The sequence below is a fragment of the Puma concolor genome, chromosome B4 (genome assembly GCF_028749965.1).
Source record: "Puma concolor isolate L17-30 chromosome B4, mPumCon1.1.hap2, whole genome shotgun sequence".
Classification (NCBI taxonomy): domain Eukaryota; kingdom Metazoa; phylum Chordata; class Mammalia; order Carnivora; family Felidae; genus Puma; species Puma concolor.
In genome coordinates this window covers 143,242,065-143,268,765 of record NC_141673.1, presented here as the reverse complement: position 1 = coordinate 143,268,765, position 26,701 = coordinate 143,242,065, and the positions used below count along the sequence as shown (strand labels likewise).

Here is a 26,701-nt window from a genome sequence, read left to right as displayed (position 1 = left end):
ATCCTTTATTAGTTTTATTTCAAATTGAACAAATCTTTATAGTATAGATAACATTGCAAAAGCAATTGGCAAACTATCGAGACTCAAATCTGAAGCAAGTTCTATATCCTAAAAATGGAATATGTCACAGAGTTGCACACAAAGATGAATGTTATCTTATAAAAGTAGCAATAATAAAAATATTTCAATTCAAATTAGAATTTTAAAAACTTGTCATCCAGGCTACAAAATAGTTGTAACTCTCACACCTGACCGTAACTCTGGGATTCACTCCCTTTATCCATCATCATCAACCCATTCTTGCCAGAGTAGAATCTGAACATACTAGTCTTCCTAAAAGAAATAATAAATGAAATAACCCAGATGGGCTCAACTGTTAGTTTTATGAGCCTAAAGAGTAGATGGTCAAAGAGAACAATTTTTTTTCATTTTAGTTGAGTCATTTGGATATAGTATTTTGGATTTCTTTTTCCTTGTTTGTTTTAGAGTTTTTCTCATGTCAAAAAGCCCTGTTTAATGAATGTTCATCTTTTATTTAAAAATTTTAATCTTTTGTTCTGATGGAGAGAATAGAAATTTTAGCTCGAAGCAGGGTGGTGTATATGTGTGTGTGTGACATTACAGGTAAATACTGAGGAATACATTTGAAATGATATCAGGAATAGTCCAGACTCCAGATTCTTATCAATAGATAACCCTGAACTAAGGTTTGAGTTGGGTCACTTGCCACCTGAGTCTAGGCAAGACGTTTTATCTTTCTAAATCTCAATTTCCCTCCGAGTAAAGTGTGAGTGATGAAGTTACCAATTGTTAAGAATTAGAGGAGCTAGCACAGGGAGGAGCAGCTCACTCCTTACTGCGCAGAGCTCAGAATATTCTAGTTTTAGGAATAAAGGTCCTTATGGTGCAATGAATAATCAAGAGAAGATTTATAGAAAAATTAAACTTTGTAACTGCAATTCCTCATCATCGTATATAGAATTTCTTACTGTCATGAGATGTAGGAGCTAAACATCACTATAATTTTCTATGTAAAATATTGAAGTGACTTCTAGAAGTTGACTTTGAGGGAAAACTGACATGAAATGTTATGAGCACTTTCTTCTAACTGAACTCCAGCTTATTCTATTGGATTACCATTTTCCTAAAGGGCACACTTATGATATCTGGCTTCGTTTTTACTTCTATTTTTCAAAAATCCCACTCAGGGAATCTGAAGATAATGCTGTCATGTTAAACAATATGAAAGTGTTAATATTCATTTTCTTTGACTGAGAAAAATGATTTCAATTCAATATTACTATGAATGGTAGAGTTGTTCATATTTGACAGAATAAATGTATTCATAGAAATTTTAATTGGAAAGAAATGTTCTGTTAACTGCATTGTATGCTGCTTTTGAGGGTAGTCTCATTACTGTTAAATACCATTTACAATAATACAGCATATCTTCTAACATCAAAAATTTCATTTTCAGTACAACCTTTTTTTTAATTGAATACAGGATCAAAAAAGTTAAAATATAAAAAGGAAAAGTAAATCACATATAATTTTATTTTTTTTATTTTTTAACGTTTATTTATTTTTGAGAGAGACAGAGACAGAATGCAAGTGGGTTAGGGGCAGAGAGAGAGCAAGACACAGAATCCAAAGCAGGCACCAGGCTCTGAGCTGTCAAAAAATTTCATTTTCAGTACAACCTTTTTTTTAATTGAATAAAGGGTCAAAAAAGTTAAAATATAAAAAGGAAAAGTAAATCACATATAATTTTATTTTTCAGGAATTAACATATTTTGTAATTTATCTGTTTTTTAATTAATATGTATATTTATTTTTATATGTGTGATCATTTTCCCTAATGTATACCTACTTTTTCACTTAACATAAAAAACCTTCAGCGATAATTTCTTCAATGGTTACATAAATCCTATCTGGAATAAATCACAATTTATTTACCTATGTTGTTATTGTGCGTGTATGCATGCATGTGTGTATGTGTGTGTGTGTGTCTTCTGATGTAATAATAGGCTGTCTACACAAAGGATTCCAAAATGTGTCTAACATATAACAACTAAGCACCTCGAATAGAAACTCTTGGTTAAATATCAAACAGAAATAAGTATGGATGCATTTAAAACAAACAGCAAGCATTGATTTCAGTAACAGACTTACCTAGAATGGAGGTACGCACTGAAACAGTTTTATAATTAGTATTCAGTACATGGGTAGATATATGAGAAATTCTATAATTATCCCCAAATCTCATTGCAATCTATAGATTCAATTACCTTTTCTTTCGGCAACTGTCCTTTAAAAAAAAATAGTCACTAAAAAGAACCCCCAGAGTTTGCTGAGTTTCACTATTTCATTTACCTTCTTTGCCCATATTCTGGAGGAGTTTTCGAAATAGGGGGAAGAAAAGAGAATGGGACACAAACACACAAAGACAACCTGGCCCTGCGTGGCTGTGTGTGAGGGTTGGCGGCAGCCCCGGGGGTACAGCAAAGCAGAGAGAAGGGCCTCGTAGATGGACTCAGGCAGAAACAGGAAGAAACGCATGGCTTCTCACATGCGGCTGTCGAGGGAGCAGAGCTTCCTGTGTTTGAAATTCTTCGTGCAATCAAATAAAAAGAGAAAAAAAAAAAAACAAGGAAATCATGCTCCGTGCAGATTTGCTCCGGCTCAGTCTAAATACTGTGCCTGAGCAAAAGTGACCATCAAACTGTAGGTGCACAGTGACCAAGTTATTCAAGAAATACTTTCGGTCTGTAATAATTTTTAAGAAAGTAATTTACCACTACAGTTCTTTCTCATTTCCCCTAGGTTTTTACTTACTACGCATATCCCCTGTGAGATCTAAAATGTTTTAAACATTTTCTTCAGCTCTTTAAGGGTTTATCACTGGACAATTCAGCAAGACACAGTCTCCTTCCCATATTAGAGGGAAGATTACAACACAGAAGGGCATTTCATATTTCATGACTTCTAGAAGACAATCTTTTCATGAGCTATTTATTTAGAATTATTACCTCTAATGTTCCTGTCCCCTGAGGGTTTTAAAAATTCCTCTCAAGTCTTTTGATATTACAAAACTGAAACGTGCGTCAAGGTAACACCACTTGTAATTTTTTATGTGAATTATCCAAATACTCTACCTAAAATGGAAGATCCTTCAAAATGAAGTAAAATTCCAAGGTAACTGGCAGGAGCTACTCTGATGTTTTCTTAAATATGAATTTGTGTGGGAAGGAGCATCACTATTGAAACCCAACCATCATGAAGCTGAAGGAAGAAAGTGAAGAGAAAATCTTAGGTACAATATACCATAGTCTTGGGCTGTCAAGAAGCTGAGAGTATTTCCCACAGGTTCTCATTTGTCACCACAAATGGTGGTAATGACAGAAAATGGTTTCTGTAAAATGTAGCACCAAGGAAGGCCTTCTGTTCAGAGTTCCATGTGATTAGCTGTGCTCACCCACCATTGCCAAGAGAGTAAACCTTAGTAATAATGGGTTAAGTGCAGGTGTTTCCTATTTTAATGTAAACCCACTACATGAAATCCTTCGTAAGATGATGGTGTAGCATGTAACTAACTTTTGTCCTCCCTGAAAAGTGACAAGATATTGAAAACGTCTCCCTGAGGAGAGGCTGGGGGATGTACATAGACAGGTAAATGTGCATTTCCTGGTGTATTAAATGTTTAATGAAGAGGAAGGAGAAAGGCCTCCATCTGGAGCCAACGGGTCTGCTGGTGCCTGTGCAGAGGCCAGGGATGATTTAAATCCAAACAAGCCAACCACCAGAAGTGCGGGGAAAAGAGAGAAGATAAAGCAGGAGTAGAGAGAAAGGTGCATGAACCAGAAGGATTACCTGATAAAAGGGCATTCACGAAGTCTCTTAGAACAGGTGAGTTGGGAGCAGGCAGGAACAACAGGCTTTCCAGGAACAGGTGTGGGGGTAGAACTGGACTTCCACGTAAAATTTTAGCTCTTGTGGGAAGCTTCAAGCAAAGTTAGTAAACCTCCATTTGCAAAGGAGAAACTGCTCCTTGCCAAAACTTATATAACCAGTCAAAGGCAATGTTTGGGAAAGTGCCTGCTGGGCTCGGTACAGGCTGAAATTTAAAATTCTTCTGTTCCAGGTTGTGGCAACTAGGACATCAGAAGCCGAGATGGTCCCCGGGACCTGTCTGAGGGCTTAGGTGTTGGAGGGTCAGTAGGGCTCAGTGAGTTGGGGGTGGGGAGGGGAGATGCTGCTGTGACTCTCTCATCTGCACATCCTTGTCCTCAGGTTCCTGGCTTCTGTTCTCCTGTGTGCCCTGTGTCATGGTGACAGGGGAGCACTTAATGTCTGAGTTTACTTGGTAAAGTAGATATTACTGCCCCCATTTTATGGATGACAATACCAACAGTAGCTATTAATTATCAAGCAGTTACTCTGGTTGGGCATCAGTAGGGAACAGTGCATTTGCTTTCTTATTGAACCCTCACAATGATGCAATGAAATAGAATAATATTCCCATTTCACAGATGACAATAATGAGACTTGTCCAAGATCAACAGCTATAGAATGCAGGAGTTAGGGTTCTGATCCAAGCAATCTGATGCCAAAAATCCATGCTCCTGACAGGTAGTGGCACTGAGGTCCTTCCTCAAAAGTTCTCAAGGTTAGTTGGAATTTGAATCAGGTACTCCAATGCCAAAGCCCACACACTTTCACTGTGTCATGTTAGAGAAGAGAGATAGGAAAAAGGCTAGGAGGGAATTTTGGAGGAAAAAAGACACATGCACACACAAACAGCCTTTCCATCTTGTATGATGAGCTTCCAGTGAAAAGACATGGGGTCCTGCTTTCCTTTAAATGCCCTGAGGCAAATTAACCAGGGTGTGGGAGGACCTACTTATTTTTTTTTAAATTTTTTTTAACATTTATTTATTTTTGAGACAGAGAGAGAGCATGAACGGTGGAGGGTCAGAGAGAGAGGGGGATACAGAATCTGAAACATGCTCCAGGCTCTGAGCTGTCAGCACAGAGCCCAACGCGGGGCTCAAACTCACAGACCGCAAGATCATGACCTGAGCCGAAGTCGGACACCCAACCAACTGAGCCACCCAGGTGCCCCTAGGACCTACTTATTTTTTTTTAATGTTTATTTATTTTTTAGAGAGAGAGAGAAAGAGAGCAGGGGAGGAGCAGAGAAAGGGGAGACAGAGAATCTGAAGCAGGCTCCAAGCTCTGAGTTGTCAGCACAGAGCCCAACCCGGGGCTTGAACTCACAGACTGTGAGATCATAACCTGAGCGGAAGTCTGACGCTCAACAGCTCAACTGACTTAGCCACCCAGGGGCCCCCAGGACAGCCTACATCTAGTAGCACTGCATATTCACAGACGGAAGCAGGAGACACACAAACGACCCTGAAGAAATGCCTTGGTCAGACCCTGAAACCCAGCAGCCCAGAGGAACAGGTCCAACGTACCACACAGGCAGTAGGGGACTCGGGCTTTCCAGGGAAATAGATCTCTTATTTTATTTTTTTTTTAATTTATTTTTTATTTATTTTTTTAATGTTTTATTTATTTTTGAGAGACACAGAGACAGAATGTGAGTGGGTTAGGGGCAGAGAGAGAGGGAGACACAGAATCCGAGGCAGGCTCCAGGCTCTGAGCTGTCAGCACAGAGCCTGACGTGGGGCTCGAACTCAAGGACTGTGAGATCATGACCTGAGCTGAGTCGGACGCTCAACCAACTGAGCCACCCAGGTGCCCCTAGATCTCTTATTTTATACCGGAATGTTTCTGAAATTAAAATATGCACAATGCTTATTCCAGTCTGAGTCACAAAGGATGACAACTTCAATGAATACTAATTGCCATTACCAGGTTTGGTCCACAGCTTTTTACTTTCGAAAACATGATTTTTAATCATCCACAGACAGTTAGGCACTGAGAAACTAAGCAACACTAACTAAACTTGTTATATAGTAATTTAATATCAGAATGCTAATTTACTTTTAGGGAAGATAAGGAGAAACTGTATTTCTATCTAAAACATCAATATCTAATATAAAAGACTATGGCAAAATCCAATGGGAAGCCAGAAAGGTACAGAATAAACTCAAACCAAATTAGTAAAATGAAGGTACAGTCTTAGAAAACATTTTATTGGCCCCTGAGAGACATTATCGCTCTGCCCTCTATAATGGCCAGCACATGGACACTCATGCTAGTATCTCCCCTTTATTAAAAAATGGTTCTTATCCTCTTGGGGATGGGGAGCTGTAGTACACTTAAGAGATGCTGTTCACCTAGACCACACATTCCCATGGATGCGAGTTTCAGTATCATCTCTTTCTTTCCCACATCAGGAAGTGTCCCTAAGGTGAGTGAGTAAAAAAAGGATATTATTACAGGTATAACTTTCAATTTCACTCCTATGCCACACTTTATTACCAGTAACAAATTGCCATGCTAATATCTTACATTGCAAACATATATGTTTGGTGGTATTAAACACACACAAATCTTTACTTCTTGATTCTTTCTGGATTGGTGAATTTTGAAATGGATTTCTCAGAGATATCATACGTGCTGTTTCTGCCTGCGAGATGTTCCTCCTCTGCTCTTGATCTGTTTTCTACAAATAATGCCTGGATAAGATTTCATTGCCTGGCTATCGTGACAATGTAGTCATTAAAGCAGTAATTACTTAAACTCACTTTGGATGAGTTAGTAATTGGTAAGTAGTACATTTGTCAGCCTTTTCTCGTGATGACCTTCTCCTGTGACAACCACCTCATCTATTTTATAGTCAGTTTCATTAACTTCAACTACCTAACAGTCCTATGTTTTGCCTTTTCAACGTTTATTTATTTTTGGGACAGAGAGAGACAGAGCATGAACGGGGGAGGAGCAGAGAGAGAGGGAGACACAGAATCGGAAACAGGCTCCAGGCTCTGAGCCATCAGCCCAGAGCCTGATGCGGGGCTTGAACCCACGGACCGCGAGATCGTGACCTGGCTGAAGTCGGACGCTTAACCGACTGCGCCACCCAGGCGCCCCTGTTTTGCCTTTTCATGTAAATTTTGGGATGTGAGCTATGTATAGATTGCAGCCACAGATCTCTATACATTAAAGAACCAGTGGAAAATAAGAATCTATACAACTTAATTTTATAGTTACTTTTCTGAAAAGTAGATATTCTTTTAAAAAAAAATTTTTTTTAATGCTTATTTTTGAGAGAGAGAGAGAGAGTGCACAAGCTGGGGGTGGGGGGCAGATAGAGAGGGAGACACAGAATCTGAAGCAGGCTCCAAGCTGTCAGCACAGAACCCAAGGTGGGGCTTGAACTCACAAACCATGAGATCATGACCTGAGCTGAAGTTGGTCGCTTAAACAACTGAGCCACCCAGGCGCCCCAGAAGTAGATATTCTTTTAAGTGAGGGATATCTACACTGTGTCATTCCATAAATGGGGAACAACCAGTCTCTCAGGCTAGTATTATTACAATTTTTTTTCCTGATTATAAGCAAAGATTCTTTAAAAATAAGATACCCGCAACCCAAAGCAATATGCATTAACATTTTCTTCCACAGTATTTACTTCTAGTATTTAACAAAATGGAAATCATATGTATACATTTTTTTTAAGTAGGCTTCATGCCCAGCACAGAGCCCAACTCAGGGCTTGAACTCATTACCTTGAGATTAAGACCTGAGCTAAGATCAAGAGTCAGACTGGGCCACCCAGACACCCCTGTTTAAGTGGTTTTATATATTTTTTCAAGTAACAGTTTCTTTTCTTTTTTTTTTTAATGTTTATTTTTGAGAGAGAGACAGACAGACAGAGAACAAGCAGGGAAGGGGCAGAGAGAGAGGGAGACACAGAATCTGAAGCAGGCTCCAGGCTCTGAGCTGACAGCACAGAGATGTGTTAAGAAGCCCCGACAAAGGGCTCCAACTCACAAACCGTGAGATCATGACCTGAGCTGAAGTCAGACACTCAACCGACTGGGCCACCCAGGTGCCCCTCCAATTAACAGTTTCTAATGCTAGATGTTTTAAATCCTTCCATTTGACTTTACTGATAATACAAAAAACATTGTGATGAACCTCATTCATTAGTTCATTAAATATTTCTGAGTTTCAAGTATTTGGAAAAAGTGCCTCACCCCAGGCCATTTCATACCCCACCACCCACAACCTGACTCCTCTCTCCCTTGGTTTCTCTCCCAGCCCCCACCCTAGGTGGTGAGATTCAGTGGTCCATTATGCCAGACCTGTTCTTTTTTTGTTTTTTAATGTTTATTTAATTTTGAAGGGGAGAGAGACAGAGTGTGAGTTGGGGAGGGTCAGAGAGAAGGAGGGAGACACAGAATCAGAAGCAGCCTCCAGGCTCTGAGCTGTCAGCACAGAGTCCTACATGGGCCTCGAACTCACGAGCAGGAAGTCATGACCTGAGCTGAAGTCTGACTCTTAACCAGCTGAGCCACCCAGGCTCCCCCAGACCTGTTCTTAAATATGTTGAAAGTGAGAAAAAACAACTTGGAGAATCATGTTCTCTCTCAATAAAGCCATGCTTGCAGCCCTATTGTCTTGCAGCAGATTAAAATTTCCTATTTGGAGTAATCAGCAGCTTAGTGTTTTCTTCTATGTCCATTTGCGCTGTGGCAATCCTAATGGCCTCCAAGGTATGCAGGTGCTGTGGGCTAACAAACGACCTTGTGCGTGGAAATGCAAAGGTGAAAAACATATTAATGTGCTCCAAGAATATCAGCCCAGGTATACATACTTGTTCTGTTATACACACACAAACACACACAGGCATCCATGGACAGGGAGAACATTACACAGACCTCTCAAAGTTTGGGAGACCTGCATTTACCAGATTCTTTACTTCACAGCCCTCGAGCAACCTAAGTACAACATGATCTGATTAACATGTAGTTTTAATTAAGATGTGTTAAGAAGGACTATGATACTTGATCAACAGAACCACTAGTATGTTATTTAAAAGCAAAACAGTAATATCCTGACAGTGTTCTATCGAGTGCAATGAAATCACCAATCTAATCTGTGGCATTTTTCCATTTAACCACACTTGTTGGGTGCCAGGGTATTCTATAGAGAACAATCCTCTCATCAGACTGGAAACACTAAATCTAATAACACTATATTTACACTGAGGTAAATATATCATTAAGATAGAAAAATAGGCCAATTTAAATTGGGGGCTCTGGAAGGTCCTTTTGGAAAAAGTGACAGTCCAGCAGATAGATACCTGATGAGTAGGATTATCCCCAGGAAGATGGGAGAAAGATGATCCAGAAGACCCTCCTTCTGGAGGTACAAACTCTGTACCATTCTGAGATGGGACAAAGGTCAACAAGACAGGAATGAAATGCGCAATGAATTTAAATTTAGGAGCTAAGTAGGTGCCAGAAAATGCTGGGCCTTGCAAGCCCAAGAACAGGATTCGATTTTATTCAAAATGCAGCAGAAAATCGTTGGTTTTAAGTAGGGACAGACATGAACAATGTGTTCATACATTTTTGCCTATCTCGCAAATAGAGTCTTTATGATAGGTTTCTAAATGTGGATATCTGGGGTCAACGACAGGAATATTTTTCAGGCTCTTGCAATCTCAAGAGAGTTCATAACAAGTCAGTTCAGCGATGAATGAGTCTCCATGTCTCTCACCCTCAATAACATGACCACTGAAGAATTCTCCCATTTGAAAAAAAGCAGTGTTGTGTTGTTTTGTCGTTTTATTGTTAATTTGAATATTGGTCAACATTTGCTAATAGTTTATAGTTCTTCTTTTATAAATCACCAGTGGCTTTTGTCCCTTCTTTGAGGAGGATAATGTTGTTGCACATATATACATATATATTTAATTTTTTCAATATTTATTTATTTTTGAGAGAGAGAGAGAGAGAGAGAAAGAGAGAGAGACAGACTGAGCACGAGTGGGGAAGGGGCAGAGAGAGAGGGAGACACAGAATCCGAAACAGGCTCCACAGGCTCTGAGTTGTCAGCACAGAGCCCTACTCGGGGCTCATAACCTGAGCTGAAGTCTGATGCTCAACCAACTGAACTACCCAGGTGCCTATACGTTGGTGTATATCTTACTGATGTGAAGTAGCTTTATATCTAAGAACTATTACCCTAGTTCTCATTTCTTGCATATATATATAGTCCCAGTTTGTTTGCTTTTTAAATTTTACTTGCACAGTCTTTCCACTTACAAGGGTAATCTGTTATTGAAAAAAAATTCTTGTAAGTTGAAAATGTAGTTACTATTACTTTAAATCAAAATATATGCTATGTATTCTGGAGTCCCCATTCATGAAAAACACCAAGTCTCATTGAGACCTGTCTATTTCAATGTAATACTTCTACTTATCAGTTTCTCTATTTTGTGCTGTTCATTTGCATTCCTGAAGCTTTTTCATACAGTTAGTTATTCTGCATTATATACTTAAGACTATGTTCTGAAAGCGTATATACAGTACTCAATATTTATAGAAGTCAATCTTTAATGCAAAACAATCTTTAATGCAAAACTATTATGTTGAAAAAGGCAAAATAAATAAACGCAATGCATTTCAGTAGCACCTCCCTGGACTCATTATTGCTACATGCTAGCAAACCGGGAACACTCTGAGGCAAGAACTCAACAGGAGACCCCAAGGCTATAGCTGTGAAGTAGCCCCAACCCTACCAGTCCCAAGAAATTGGAATTGGTCCTCGTAGGTGAACAAAGCAGGAAGGAGGATATTAGAGAAACTCTTTAGAGGTATAAAAGTTGTAGCTCCCATGGGCGTATTAAGTAGGTCTGTATTTGGTTTGGACTTACAGGGTTCATAAATTTTTATACAGCCAAATTTACTACTCGTTTTTTGTGATAAAAATCACTGCTTTAGGTCTCAGATATTCTTATTCACCTTCAATATTACAAATATCCACCTATAGTTTCTTGAACCTATTGAAAAATGATTTTTAGTTTTTACAATGACATTTAAGTCATTTGGGTTTGTTTAGTGCAAGGTAAGGATATAATTTGATTTATTTTTTAAAGAGACAAAATTTCCACATTAAGTTGTCAGATAATGTATGCCTTTTCTATTCAAATAATATTTCTTAAAGCAGAAGCTGGACAAAGCAATACGCTGATCAGGTCAAGTATTAGTTAAGGGTAGAAACTGGTGGTAGGATTTGGGAATGATTAGGCCTGTTGTGGGTCCTTCCTTGGGAGATGCTAAATCTCTGAAACATGTCCTAGTTGATGCAAACCACTCCTTATGGCTGGCTGCTCTTCTTTTTCCCCTCTTCTCTGACACCTTTGCCCTCTCTTTGCAGTCAGATGGTAAACTCATGGTATAATCTGAGTTGTATGGAAATAACTATTTTGGTATTCTGGGTCTTCCTCAACTCCCTCCCCCGCCCCAAACTTAAATTATTGACACCAAACCATTGGCTCAGACCATATCCCCTCCTCCATATTCACTCAGCTGAGAGAAAAATGAGGTAAATGAAACTGTTCTGAAGGGAAAATGGAACCAAGGGCTAAATTCTAGGCAATTTGGGGAATTGTCCAAATTTGGAGTTTGGGGATAAACTATTTGGGAATTTGAGGATAAACTAACTTAGATTAGATAGAATGAGAGATAAGATCTGAGTATGAACACTGAAAAGATGCCTAAACAATTTAACTGGAGGAAAATGTGGAATCATACAGTCACTTCTTTCCTAAAAGGTAAGCTTCCTTTTTTACACATACATGAACTTGTCTTACTTGAGCAGCCTCCGGGAAATACACAGAACCATGCAGTCCTCTATTTTATAGATGACTTAAAAAAAAAAAAAAGATGATTTAAAGCTGTTCATTGTTAGAATTTCTGGGCCAGTGTTTAAATATCAGGTATGACTTGATTTTTTTCTGACACCATTTAATTCCTCTCCTGGATCGTAAAGACATATATTAATCTGTAAAAATGATTTAAAATTATCTTGTGACATCTCTTGATCTAACCAAAAACTCTGTGAGACGCATCAGATCCAGGGTTGAGTGTGGAAAGACTGTTTCCTTGAGTGGTGTGCATCATAGAACACCTATTCAAGTACTACCCATTTCCAAATTCTTAGGCTTAGCGACCAGGTATGAAAGAAGATTGATAAATTGGATTAGAATCCTTAAATTTCTTGAACGGTCTCTTCCTAGTGATTTTCAGTACATATGTCCAAGGAGAACCAGAGTAAGAAATTTTGGCTGATAGGTCAGTCTTCCTTCCAAAGTCCTACCGGAGAAAGGTCATTATGGAAAATATGTGAAATCTGTAAAAGTCTGTTTATCTCTGAGTCTCAGTAAAGCATTCACTGGGATCTCCTCTGGTTAGATGTAGGATTACAAACTGAAACAGATACTTCTCCTTACACCTGTACGGGTGTAGCCAGGTGGATAACGGGTGGTCCTGTTCCTCTCGCAGTCCTGGCTGTGCGCGCCTGGAACGAGGAATCTAGCACCTCCCTGCAATTGTTTCTGACGGCCGAGCTGGAAAGACCTCGCCCGCACGTTCGCGGGATCTGCCGACCTGCGGGAGCCGGCGGCCCTGCGGGCGCGCGGCCCACCGGAGCAGACGCGGCCGCCTCGCCCCCAGCCCCGCAGGTCGGAACCTGACGATGCTGCGAGCGCCGGGCGCTTTGTGCGCTGGGCCGCCGGCTCCCGCGTGCCCGCACGTACGTAGCCTTCACGTGTGTGCTGCTCTCGAGTGCATGTGTGGATATATAAGAATATGCTGAAGCAAATTCGGAGACAGGCGCCGAGGACAGGACGGAGGGAAGGTGGGTGTGGGCGTGCGCGGCGCCGGCCCGGCCGGGAGGGAGCCCGCGGCCCGCACCCCGCGGCCCGCTCCCCCGCGCGGCCCGCACCCTGCGGCCCGCCCGGCCCGGCCACACAATAAAGTCCGGGGGCGGGCGGGCGGAGGTGGAGGAGGCCGGGCCGGGCGAGCGGCCGCCCCGCGCACCCACCGCCATGTGAGCTGCGCCGCGGCCTCGCAGGACGCAAACTTTCCCCGGCGGCGGCGCCCCAACTTCCCGCCCCCAGGCCTGCCGCGCGGCGCCGAGACCCCGTAAGTGCGGGCGGCGGCGGGCCCCCCGAGTCCCCGGTCCGGCCGCCGCGCCTTCCCGGCCGGGAACGCGCGGGTGTCCGCGGCGGTGGCTTGTCAACATGGCGCCCCTGAAGCGCGGAGTCGGGGAGGGCGGCGGGGAGCCGGGGGCCCGGGGAGGCGGAGGCCGGGCCCACGAAGCCGGCGGGCAGGCCCGGCAGGAAGGCGGCGGCGGGGCGGGGAGGCGGCGCGGAGGCGGCGCGGAGGCCGGGAGGCGGGGAGCCTCCCCCCCCCCCCCCCCCCCGCGCCCCGCAGGCCTGGGCCCGGGAGGCGGCGGCGGCGGCGGCGGGAAGGAGGCGGCGCGGCGGCGGCGGGGCCGGGCGCGGAGGGGGAGGGCCGGGCGCGGCGGCGGCGGCGGCGAGGACCGGAGCATAATGGTGGGAGACTCGGCCGCGGCGGCGCGGGGCGCGGGGCGCGGGCGGGGGCGTCCGAGCGGTGGCGCCGTCGCTTTGTGGAGCCCGGCCCCGGCTGCAGCCTCTCGGGCCGCCGGCGCGGTGCGCTCGCCGCCCGCCCTCCGAGAACCGCCCCGAGTGGCCCGCCGGGCTTTGTGCAGGCGGGCGGGGGCGGCGGGGCCTGCGGGGATCCCGCCCGCGCCCCCTCGCCCTCGGCAGGTCCGGGAGGGGCGGGCCGCAGGAGGAGGACCGTGCAGGGCCTGCTCGGGCCGGAAGCCGGGGAGTCGCGTGAGCGCCGCCCGCCGGGCCGGCCCTTCCCGCGCGGCCAGGCCTGGGGCCCTCGGGCCGGGGTCCGCGGATGCGCGGCCCTGTGAGTGGGGGAGGGCGGCGGCGCGCTGGCCGTCGCGGCTCGTTGTTGGAGGGCGGCGGCCGCGGCCGGGGCAGGGCGGGCCCCGAGGACCCAGGCGGGGCCGGGTCCGCGTTCTGTGGGGTAGCCTCGGCGGCCGCCAGGCCTCCGTCTTCTCAACAGGTCCTCCCGGGCCTCTGCGCGGCGTCCGGAGCGGGGCCGCCGATTGCAGGCCCGCCCGGGACCCCGGGTTCCACGTGGACGGCCCCTCGCGCCCCCCACCCCCACCCCCGTGCGACCCGCGGTGCGGTGTTCGTGGGGCCTGGGCCCGGGTCTGGCTGGGCGCTCAAGGCAGGTGCCTGCAGGTTGGAGGGACCCACGGGTGCCCCGAGGTTTAGGTCCTGGGCCCTTAGGTCCGCTTCATCCGGTGTTTTGCATCCTACAGTAAGCCTGCCTAAAAAGAATTTAGTCTGTTGAAAAGCAGAAAGTAAAAGGCTTGTTTGGTTTTAAAGTGAGAAATGAAGTAGTTGTAGCTTTCTAAATGTGGGATGCATAACCTTTTCGGGTTTTGGGGTCATTGACTCTAAAGGTTGGAAGTTATCGAGGAGACGGTCTTGGTTGTACTTTAAAAGTTTGCTTTCTGGTAAGCACTGTCACCTTTGTGGTTTTTCTGAATTCTAATTTGTACAGTAAGAAGATAGAATATGAATTTTGTACAGGCATGTTATTTTCCACGTCTTTGGCGAATTGGCGCTGGTTATGGTCATTTTTGGTGGATCCTTTATAGGATGGTTAGGCTAGAGATTCAAAGAGTAGGAGATGTGGGATGTGATTATGAGAGAATCAAATTTTTTTTTTTTCTTAACTCTACCTGTGGTTAACAGAGGATTTCTGTCTTTTACATGGTACTTTCTCCCCATAGATGTTCATGAGAAAACTGAATCTCCCTTTCACATTTCGTAAAGTGGGCAATTTATTTCTGCAGTTACCTGTTGCAACGTGTTTAAATACACCTGTAAATGATTTACAGAGAACGATCACTTAAAATGTTAATTTTCGCTTCTGAGCTCATGCTGAATATTCCTGGGACCTGGTTATGTTGGTACTTGGAGTGGGGTGTCTTTTTTCCGATTTCCTTGAATTGACACGTGTTTATGTAAACTCTTTCCTAACTCTACCCCTTTTTCCTTAGGGGTTGTTCAGGTAATTCTCTCACGTGCACTGTAATAGAGACACCCATGCACTTTGGCATACCTTGAGACATTAAGTTAATGAAGAATTCTGGCTTTTGTAATAGAGGTATCAGATGCTGCCTTCATATTGCTTAAAGACCTAAACCTTTGGCGTCCTATTTCCTTTACCTTCCTTTACTATCCATCCATTAAATTCTACATAGTAAATGTCATTTAGGTAAAGAGGGTGTATCTGGAAAAAAAAAATGGAGTTAATGGTCAGACTTTGCCTTATGATAGCTAAACACTTTTCACTGTTTGAAAACCTTAACTTGGACTTAACACTGAACTTTTTTTAATAGGGTGATTAGATTTTTTTTTTTTTTTTTTTTTGTCATTTAGATCAGAGAGGTGGCATAGCAAAATGATCCCTGAGCCAGATGACTTGGGTCTGAATCTCCTCTGTCAAAGTAACAGCAGGCAAATTAATTACATTTACCATGCCTGGTCTCAATTTCCCCATCTGGAATACAGGAATGATAGTAATTGTACCTACCTCATAGGCCTATGGGTGCATGGATCACTATTAGACTAATTCAGTTCAGTTGAGTAAAATTCGGGCTAATAATTTAAACTCGTGTACAGGAGAGAAGCTCTGAAATTACAGCACGTCGTGCTCACATGTGTCTTGTTTACCCATTTGTGGTGGTGTGCACCTCGGAATCTGTGTTTTCAACTTTAGTCATTTCAGAAAGTTGGAAAACAAGCATTTGTTTGTTGTAGTCCTTGTGGTCCATTTACTTGAAGCAGTGTTAAGGGTCTTTTCATCATTACTTTTTTTTGCTTTTACTCTTTTTTTTTTTACTGGTAAAGTATACATAACAAAATTTATCATCTTAATTTTAAAGTGTATAGTCTGGTGATACTAAATTCACACTGTTGTGCAGCCATCACCACTGTCCATCTCCAGAGTTCTTTTCATTTTGTAAAACTTAATATCCAGTCATACAAACACTGACTCCCTACCTGCCTCCCCCCGTGCCTGGCACCCACCTGTCCTGAGTTCTGTATCTTTGATGAAGAGTCTGGGTAACTGAAGTACATGGTGTGAGTTCTTGTTGTAACTGTTGGTAATCAGTGAATCATTTTCTCTTTTCTCACATCTGTCACCTTGTCTGTAACTGCTTCAGGTCGTATGTTTTATATTTACTTGAAGCAGAAGGACTTTCTGAATAAAGAATAACTGCTTGTCATCTCTTCATTTGGAAGAGGAATTCATAACCTTCACCAATATTTGTACTAGGAATTTTGACAAGTAAAAAATAACTGAATTGAATTTAATTTTTACTTGTATGTCTTGAGCAGTAACTTTAAGTTACTTTTTGTGGTGGCGTTGTCAAAATTTAAAAAACAAATCTGCTTTGGTGCAGTGATTTCGTGACAGTCATTAGTGATCTAAAGGTTCTCTATATCATCAGTGGTTTTGGTCTTGATTTTTGAAACATTTGGTATCTACAAGTTCATCACATAAATGAATACCATAATAATATGGACCAAATGTTGTATATTCATTGAGTCTTAGCCATTGTGCAAAGTACTTTACATATGCTGTTCCACTTCTAGAAATCCTACAGCACAGCAGTCTTTGTTTTAATATGAGAGGCCCCACCACCTCCTACCACACCCCATTCCAGCGTACGCTCTTTAACAAGAAGTGGGCAAACGAGGGGTTTTGTGAGAGAATGTGCTCTGTAGAACATAAGTTTGAGGATCCCTGTGATAGGAGGTAAAGTGATACAAACGAAGCTTAATGAGAGGGAGAGAACAATCCAAATCTAAATACCCAAGAGTATGGTCTTTTTGAGTAATCAAGTCTTAGCTGTATTATTTTAAACGTGTCGTACCGCCGTAAGGAAAGATCTTATCACACGTATGTGTGCCTGTTACGAATAATTTTTCAGGCAGAAAATTCTTGAAAAGTTGTTTATTGTGAAAATGCTGTATTATACTTAATGCAAAAGTTATTTACAAGTGTAAATAGTCTGTATGTTTACTTGGACGTTAAAAAGTATTTGTGTAGTAGTTCATTATTTAGTAGGGACATTTAGTATATTGTTAGATACTTATTTACCTCAATTTTACAACTAATCTATGTGGAACTAATAAACATTTAGACATTTAGTCTTCCATTGTATTATATGGAAGGTTAAAAAGGTTAAATGTTTGCCTAATTTTACATGAATTTAAAGAAATTACAAAGGTAATGGGATACTGTTAAGTCCACATTTTTCAGGCATCCTAGGACTCCTCTGTTCTTCAGTGTTGAGAGGAATATATCTCGCAGATCACATTATATTGGAAAAATGTGTATTGATGAAACTTGTGTGGTGTTTTATTTATTTTGTGAACTGAGTAATATTTAAATATAGTAGGTTACCTAATTTTGTTTTAAATAAATGCTTTTGTAGTTCACATTACTCCATAATTACTGTTTCATAAGATTACATTAAAATGTTGTATTTTCTGACAATAGGTAGAATGTTTTAATATCTCGTTCATTAAACATTGTTCTTTATGGAAACATAAATATTGTTCTTTATGTTTTAGACACTTGCTAGGTAACAATTACTGAAGCAAGTGAAAGGTGACAGAAGAAAGTAAGGATAGGTGCCATGGAATAGTATATTGCATTTGAGTTAAGATTACTTTTGAGGTTTTAACACTGATTTCAGGTTTATTCTGATTTGTAACTTTGTGATTTTATTTTCATCACATGAGGATTTTTAAAAACAACTTTGTTGTGATTAATACTTTTTTATGTTCTTCAGATATTATCTAAGTATTTAGTGAAAGGTAGACCCGCTTAAAAATTTTAATATTTTCCCCAGTTTGATATGCTTACATGCTAAGTAAATTTAAAATATAACGAGGGAAGAATCTTCTTACCTAGGTAGGCATGTATCATGTAAACACAAGAATATTCAAAATTTCTAATGGGTTTGTGGGAAGTTAGTCACCTAATGCTAATTCTCACAATTGGGATTAAAAAATGCTAAGTTTGTTTTTGTTGTTGTTGTTTTTTAATCAGGAAGATACAGGGATTTATAGCAGGAGAATCTGTCATAAATATATTTTAATTTGCTGTGTATTGACATTAGGTCCTTTGAGAAGTTCACCTTCCAGGCAGTTTTAGAAAGCCAGGTTCTATCATCTACACCATGCTTGTGGCAGCACCATTTTCTTAAGAAGGTGTCACTTAGTGAACACCTACTTTACTAGGCAGTTATACTCTGGTTCAGTCTTCGCTACAGCACAAGGAGAGAAGTGTTATTACGGTATGATTATATGATAAGTTACATTGTTACAGTACAGTTGTAAGTACCCTGTGACTTACAAGGAGACAGCTGGACCCAGTGGGTTAAGTACCAGTGCCAGAGGTCACACAGCATACATGATCAAATGGGTTTTGAGTTCAAGTGTATGACTGCCACACTTACACTCTATTTGGCTGCTGTTTCCCTAAAACCTACCAACTACTGGGCTCTTTTTACTGTTATACCTTCATCCTCCAAATGTACATTTATAATCCTGAAAAAGCACACACAGAGTAATAAAAGAATTTAACACTATGCCTACTCTCCTTACAAAAAGTAGGAGGTGGGAAGAAAGGACTGTTAGGTACCTCCTGGTAATCAGAACTTTCCAAATGCAAAGTTCTGGTTAATTCCAATCTCTCTGGTAAATGACAGCTAGTAATCTGAGAGCAGGCATCAATGATTGGCTCATTGTCTTGCTGTCACTATTGGCAGTCACACTATGAAGATAACTTGGTGCAGGTGTTGGGGCCAACTTACAATCTTCATTTTAAGACTTACATATAAAAATGTCTGAGAATTTTCAGAATTCACTCCAACAATAGAGTGTTCTTGCTATATTAGAGGGAAAAGTCATTGTCTTGAGGAAGCTTTTAGCATTCCCTTTGCTAAATAAGTTCAATTTGGATGGAAGTAGCTAATTTCTTGGAAGTAGCTGTAAGTACTGAGGCTTCAGAATTCAGTAGGTGTTTACTATTATCTAAAATAAAGTAATATGAGAACCATATGGTGAAGAGAGACCTAGATGAATGGAGTTGTAGCCTGCACAGATCCAGACCATCCTGATACTCATCAGAAGGGATGTTAGAGTGGGATATTAAACATGGTTTTCCCATTTAATGGCTGTAGAAAGATTTTTAGGAAGAAGGCTTAATGAAAGGGTGAGCATGGAAACCATCTTGGCTTGAAAGCTGTTGTGAACTTTTTAGTTTTTTTTGTAGATTCTTATCTGCCTGTTGATTTTTTTCCGTCTCAGAAATGCACCTGAGAAACGGTGTCTGGGAGATCAAGTCCTTAATTTTTGGGTTTTGACATGCACGTCTACTTTACCCGATCCTTTCAGTAGGAACAAGTGAGATTAATGTATTTGGGATTTCCACTGATACCATATTTAATTTTTCAGGCATTTTATTTATCATTAGCGGTGTTGTCTTTTTAAATTATAGAGTACATAAAGTTTAAGGTGATTTATTTTTCTATTGTACTTATAATTTAACCTGTTTTTTAAGTTTATTTTTGAGAGAGAGGCAGAGAGGGGGAGAGAGTGTGCACGTGCACACAAGTGGGGGAAGGGCAGAGAGAAGGAAAGAATCCCAAGCAGATTTCCATGCTGTCAGCCCAGAGCCTGATGCGGAGCTCGATCCCACGAACCGTGAGATCATGACCCCAGCCGAAATTAGATACTTAACTGAGCCACCCAGGTACCTCTACATATTTCTTATATTTTAAAACATTTAATATGTAATGTCAAAAACCTGTTATCTCTTTTTTGAAATACCTTCTTAGTTTACTACTCTGCACACCTGTATTAACACAATTTTAAGAAGTCTCTTGTAATCTCTAGTCATGTTGGATTGTTTCAGGTAAGAAACTTCTGTTTGAATAATTTGAAACTTAAATTTTATTTTCTGAGGATTATTAGAACTAGCTTCTAGTCCCCATTATTTTCAGGTGAACAACCTGAAACAAACACAAAGCTGAACAACCACGAAGCCAGTTTAAAGTTAGGCTTTCTCTTGGCTCCCTACTTCTGTAGAAGCCAGGGTAAACGGCAGCTGGTTTTTAGATGGGGAGGAAGCAGCCCTGTGCACACTTCATTTCCTACTGGTCCCCGGCTTCTTACTGCTTTTTCTAGTTCTACATCATGTGACAACACACAGCTTTTAGAGTGTGTTGTCATATTTTCTTACCTATAAATAATTTTCTCAGTTTTAGAGTACCAGATATGTTCAAAAGCAATTATTAAATTGCTGTTGTTAGAATCACATTTTTTTCCCCCAAGAGAACACTTTTAATAAAATGAGGCACAATGTTTAATAAGGCAAAAATTCACACAGAGGGTTAATATAACATCACATTCTCTTGTGTGTCCTGTGGGGAAAAAAGGAGGTATAGAATTGAAGTAGCTTAAATTTTTTTAGAGCCTTTACCATTACAAAGTAATATATAAATTTGATGTACCTAACTATCTTGTTCTGAAAATAAATTTTTTTAAAAAATATTTATTGTTAAGAGACAGAGTGTGAGCAGGGAAGGGGCAGAGAGAGAGGGAGATACAGAATTCGAAGCAGGCTCCAGGCACTGAACTGTCAGCACAGAGCCTAATGTGGGGCTCAAACTCATGAACCGGGAGATCATGACCTGAGCCAGAGTCAGATGCTTAACCGACTGAGCCACCCAGGTGCCCCTGAAAAGAAAATTGCTGAATCGTGTTGCTGAATTACATTTATTATCATAAAGTTTTAAATACCTATATATTTACAGATATTCTTAATTCGCAAGATTTCAAATACATAAAATTAAGAAATCAGACACTGAAAAGTAATTTGACTAAAGTAAAAGTACATATATTTTCCATAGGCGGACCTCAGGCAGTCAGGTCTCTCCATGATGATATTGTTGCAAGGTGATTGTTGAAGTTAGTATTCCTTCTCAACATACATCACATCAGTGACCGCATCAATGTCAACCATTTAAATTTAAAAGGATTCTCTTGAAATATCAGTTGTAGACAGAAGAACTAACCAATTTAGTAATGTTTTTGTAGGACCAGCAATAGCACTTTTAATCTTCTCTCAGTTTCTTTTAACTACAATTTAGAATAAAACAGTTGTATCCCATTTATTCACAGCCAAAGAAAGTAAGTTCTGCTGAGTGCCCATAGTCAATCCAACTGTGGCTTTCTGGTACAATGGTATATAAATAACCTTCATTAAACTAGTAAGTTTTAATATTTACTAGATTGAATACTGTACCTTAGGACAAATTGAGACTGTCAAGTCCCAGGTAAAAGTCTAGTAGCACCCACATCAATATCACCCTGTGAGTGTTCAATAATGTTTGGTGTTAGTGAACTGGTATTTTCTACCTCAATTCTTAATATGGACCATAGAAAAATGGAGATGTTGACATGAAAAATGTTAGAACATAGCCCCTTGCAAGCCAGTGTTACAAAGACACCACTTACAAAATATCCTAGGCTTTACAGCAATAAAATCTTTGTATCATGCTATTGATTCGAAGTTGGTTAGAAGGCCTAAGATATTTTGTGAGTGGTTTCTAACCAACTTCATATGAATTGTATTTTAAATAGCATCGTCTTCTAGAGTTTCACCTTGAAGAATAGAGTGGGGATGTTAGATGGGTGTAGGACCAGGAGTCAGTGTTTGTTCTTCAGTAGAGGTGCCGCTTCCTAGAATGATTCTAAATACTGTAAATAATAGGAGCAGGATCACAGGAAGTTTGATTTATAGGAAGTAATTGAGAAAAATCTGAATTCTTTCATATGAAATGCTGAACTGAATGCTGGCTGTTGCAGCATCTGTCCTCCGTGTCCTGGACCCCGGGTGGCGGGAGGCTCTGCTTCTGGTCTCTTCCCTGCGCTGAGGCCTGAAATCTGTTACCAGGCAGTGCACGGAGGTCTCTGTGAACGTGTCCTTCGCTTTCTCCCCTGGGGACTACGACAACCCTGTCATTCAGGAAATTTTGGCCTGCTGTTATGCCCTGCTGTGCTTTATGTGAAACTTCTTTAGCCAGTAATTGTTTATCCTTCCAACAGTGGGTGTTTGTTTTTGTTTTGCTTGTTTTCAGTGAGCAAGTATATTGGTTAATATTAATAATAGTTTGTAACTTTTGGTTGGGTATCCACCTTTCACTTCCTCATTCCACTGCCAATGGTGAAGTCAACTCAAAATTTACTTGACAGTTTGTGGGCATTTACGTTCTCCGCTGAGTCTCGTCTTCTCCTCCTTACTGCCAGCCGTCAGTGATTTGTCCCTCAGTTGAACTGCATTAGCCTCAGCTGGTTCGTATTCTGTTGCTTGTTTTTATTTAAACTTTACCCCATAATCATCTTGCCAGTTCCTTGACCTGAGAACCCTGACGGAGATTTTGGTATAATTCCTAGTATGGTGCTGTACATGGTGCGTGGAGGTGGACAAGACTGCCTGCGTACTGTAGGCACTACACCACCATCTGGGCTCTAAATCCTGCTGGATTTCTCAGCTGGCCTCATTTTCCACTTTCTGTCCTGACTTACTAGAGCCCTTTCTCCTGGGCGAAGTGTGGGAAGTAACATGCTGCACCTGCCGTCCTCTTCACCTGTGCTCTGCACATCTGCCCTCCAGAAGCCTCTCACCTGCTGTCAGACACATTTGACATCTCCCACCATCACAGAATAACACAAAACAGCAGACATCGTGCTGAACTGCACACCTGCTCTGGTTTTCTTTTCTCCTGTACTAACCTTTCTGAGCACCCGTCAAAAGAACCGTTCCCCCTTTGTTTCTCCACTTCTTCTAGTCCAGTGTCCTCCACCATCGGGTGATTGAAGCTGCTCCAGTGAGGTCACGGTGACGTGACCTGTCGGGCTTCATTCTGTGGTTGTGAGGCACGGCTGACCATCCCCTCCTTGGTTTCTGAAATGCCACACTCTTGAGCTTCTCTTGAGCACTTCTGACTGCTGCTTCTGTGTTTGCCAGATGCTGCTGCCCTTTCTCCTCCTCTTTCTCCTCTTTATTTTAGAGGGAGACTGTGCTCAATCCCACAACCCTGGGATCAGGATCTGAGCTGCAATCAGGAGGCAGACGCTCAACCGACTGAGCCACCCCTGCACCCCCGAGATGCTCTTCTACCTAGAAGTGAACGTGAGGTGCCCCTGTGCTCTGCCCTCGGAATCCTGTTCTTTTCCTGCCTGGCTCCCTCCAGAGTCTCATCCCTGCTCATGGTCTGTTATCATCAACATGGTGGTAGTTACTGTATCAGCTTAGATGCTTTCAGTTCAAACTCGGAGAAGACCGTGGCTCACACTGGAAGTCCAGGGATAGGACGGACTGTGGGTCCTCCTGTCAGCAGCTTGGAGGCCTGTCTTTCCCTTGTGCAGTCACCCCTGCCCCCAGCAGCAGCTTTGTTCTGAGACTAGTGCCCCTCATGGTTGCAAGATGGCTGCATCACGTCTAGAACTACTGATACTCAGAGAAGGAGGAGGCTGTTTTTTAGGGGCAAGGGCATCTGTCCTAGAAGTAGAAGTGAGGAGGGTGGAATTACTATGACTGATACTGAATGACCCTCCGAGCCAAAAAGCTGTTGGGGAACGAATCGCTTTCTTTGGCTGGACAATTCTTCAGTGACTTCCCAGTGTCTTACGTTATAGTCTCGAATCCTTCATAATGGCTTATGAAGCTCCTCCCTGCAGTCTGGCTCATGCACACAGAACCACCTTTGATGCTACTCTTCCTTTGCTTCAGCCTTGCTGGTTAATTTTAAATGTCTGGAGGCTTTGGGTTAAATGTCACTTCTTCAGGGAGAGATGCGGGACCACAACCTCTTCCAAAGTGCTTCCATACTTTTTTTTTTATTATTTTTTAATGTTTATTTTTGACCGCGAGAGAGATGGAGCATGAGCAGGGGAGGGGCAGAGAGAGAGGGAGACACAGAATCCAAAGCAGGCTCCAGGCTCTGAGCCCTCAGCACAGAGCCTGACGTAGGGCTCGAACTCACAGACCACGAGATCATGACCTGAGCCGAAGTCAGACGCTCAACCGACTGAACCACCCAGGGGCCCCATACTTTTTTTTTTTCTTTTAAAGTATGTACAACGTGGGCCTTGAACTCAGTCCCTAAGATCAAGAGGTTCCTGAGATCAAGAGCTGCACACACTCCACTGGTGGAGCCCCCTGGGCATGTCTGGTTGCAGCCATTTCTTTTTTTTTTTTTTAATTTTTTTTTTTCAACGTTTATTTTTTTTGAGACAGAGAGACAGAGCATGAACGGGGGAGGGGGCAGAGAGAGAGGGAGACACAGAATCGGAAACAGGCTCCAGGCTCTGAGCCATCAGCCCAGAGCCTGACGCGGGGCTCGAACTCACGGACCACAGGATCGTGACCTGGCTGAAGTCGGACGCTTAACCGACTGCGCCACCCAGGGGCCCCATACTTTTTTTTTTTCTTTTAAAGTATGTACAACGTGGGCCTTGAACTCAGTCCCTAAGATCAAGAGGTTCCTGAGATCAAGAGCTGCACACACTCCACTGGTGGAGCCCCCTGGGCATGTCTGGTTGCAGCCATTTCTTTTTTTTTTTTTTTTAATTTTTTTTTTTTCAACGTTTATTTTTTTTGGGACAGAGAGAGACAGAGCATGAACGGGGGAGGGGGCAGAGAGAGAGGGAGACACAGAATCGGAAACAGGCTCCAGGCTCCGAGCCATCAGCCCAGAGCCTGACGCGGGGCTCGAACTCACGGACCACAGGATCGTGACCTGGCTGAAGTCGGACGCTTAACCGACTGCGCCACCCAGGCGCCCCTGGTTGCAGCCATTTCTAAAGCTGATGTGATGGGATTATTTTAGAAAACAATGTGCCTTCATTAACCAGAGTTAATAATTACATACTTCTTGTAGTTTCCTGGGGACTGCCTCCCCTCCCCCTCGTTCCCAATAACCTGTAAGTTTACAGGTTAAAATCCTTCTTAACACAGTGGCCTAGGAGTTACTAAGCACAGGCCAGAAATGTGAATGAGACCAAACCTTTTTTGACACCTTTCTTCAGGGTTGCAGGAAACACATTTTAACCAAACTAAAACTCAGAGTACTTTAGGAACAGAGGTTGTATTAAAATGATGGGTATTTGGCGCTTCAGCTGTGGAAAGTGCTCATCAGTGTCTGTTGTTGTCTGTGTCCTCTCTTGCCATACACTTTGCTACGTGTAAGGTAGTGGTTAAGATTTCATAGTTTCTGGAAGATGTAATAAAACATGGAATTCAAAGATATTATAAGCTTTGATATGTTTATTACATCCATTCAATATAAAAAACAAGACAAGAATGCGTGTTACCCAGGCCTGCTCAGAGGTTAGGTGTCAGCTGAAATGCATTCTTCTCTTGATGTTTGCCGCTGTTCCAAGAGTGCGTGCCGGGAGCCCGCGTGCCACTGTCTCCCCCTGCTTTGTGTGTTTGCGATCTGTGATCTGCAAAATGGTCCCATAACTTCTTAGTTCTCCTCTTGTCATTCATTATAATAAAATTCACGTACAGTAAAATAAGATTTGCTCCTTCATGAGAGTAAAATATCCTTAAGTGGACTGCTAAATAATTGAGGGTTTAAAAATTTTTCTTAATGTTTATTTTTGAGAGAGAGACCGTGAGAGCCAGGGAGAAGCAGAGAGAGAGAGAGAGAGACAGAATCTGAAACAGGCTCCAGGCTCTGAGCTGTCAGCACACAGCCCCATGTGGGGCTCGAACTCATGAACTGGGAGATCATGCCCTGAGCCGAAGTCGGACACTTAGCTGACTGAGCCACCCAGGCGCCCCAAGGGTTTTAAAAAATTCTCATTGGGGCGCCTAGGTGGCGCAGTCGGTTAAGCGTCCGACTTCAGCCAGGTCACGATCTCGCGGTCCGTGAGTTCGAGCCCCGCGTCGGGCTCTGGGCTGATGGCTCGGAGCCTGGAGCCTGTTTCCGATTCTGTGTCTCCCTCTCTCTCTGCCCCTCCCCCGTTCATGCTCTGTCTCTCTATGTCCCAAAAATAAATAAACGTTGAAAAAAAAATTAAAAAAAAAATTCTCATTGAGTCTCATGTAATCAGAATCTACACAGTGGAAAAGTTCACCTGCAAAGTTTGGTCTAATTTCATGCATTAAAGAGATGATATTTTATAGGCAAACGTATTAGGAAGAAAGAGAGGTCTGTATAAACCGATTAAATTCCTTCAAAGATTTATTTGTTTTAAAGTTTATTTTGAGAGAAAGAGCGTGTGCTAGCAAGTCAGGGAAGGCTGGAGAGAGAGAATCCCAGGCAGGCTCCACACTATCAATGCAGAGCCTGACATGGGGCTCAAACCCAGGAACTGTGAGATAATGACCCGAGCTGAAACCGAGTTGGATGCTTAACTGACTGAGCCACCGAGGTGACCCTTCATTCAAACATTTATTAAGCGATAGATGTTACCTGTAGTATAAGCTCTCTACAGCGGATGACATGGACCTTCCTGTTGTCCCTCTGCTGTTGAACTCCTTAGTACAGTGCTGATGTGTACCTAAATAGT

The 26,701-nt window shown here is 42.4% G+C and overlaps 1 protein-coding gene across 10 annotated transcripts in view; it reads left to right on the top strand.

The window, feature by feature from the left end:
• The first annotated feature begins 12,605 nt into the window (after positions 1-12,605).
• Positions 12,606-26,701, top strand: part of ZMYND11 (zinc finger MYND-type containing 11) — a 135,880-nt gene continuing 121,784 nt past the window's right edge. For 6 of the 10 annotated variants that reach the window (XM_086715090.1, XM_086715089.1, XM_086715088.1 and 3 more), the window contains exon 1: positions 12,690-12,840. The gene's annotated coding sequence lies outside the window, so the exon portion shown is untranslated. Of the gene's footprint in view, positions 12,841-12,965; positions 13,128-13,389; positions 13,541-13,641; positions 13,926-26,701 lie in introns of those variants that run through there. The other 4 variants (XM_086715084.1, XM_086715082.1, XM_086715083.1 and 1 more) reach the window with 4 other exon arrangements.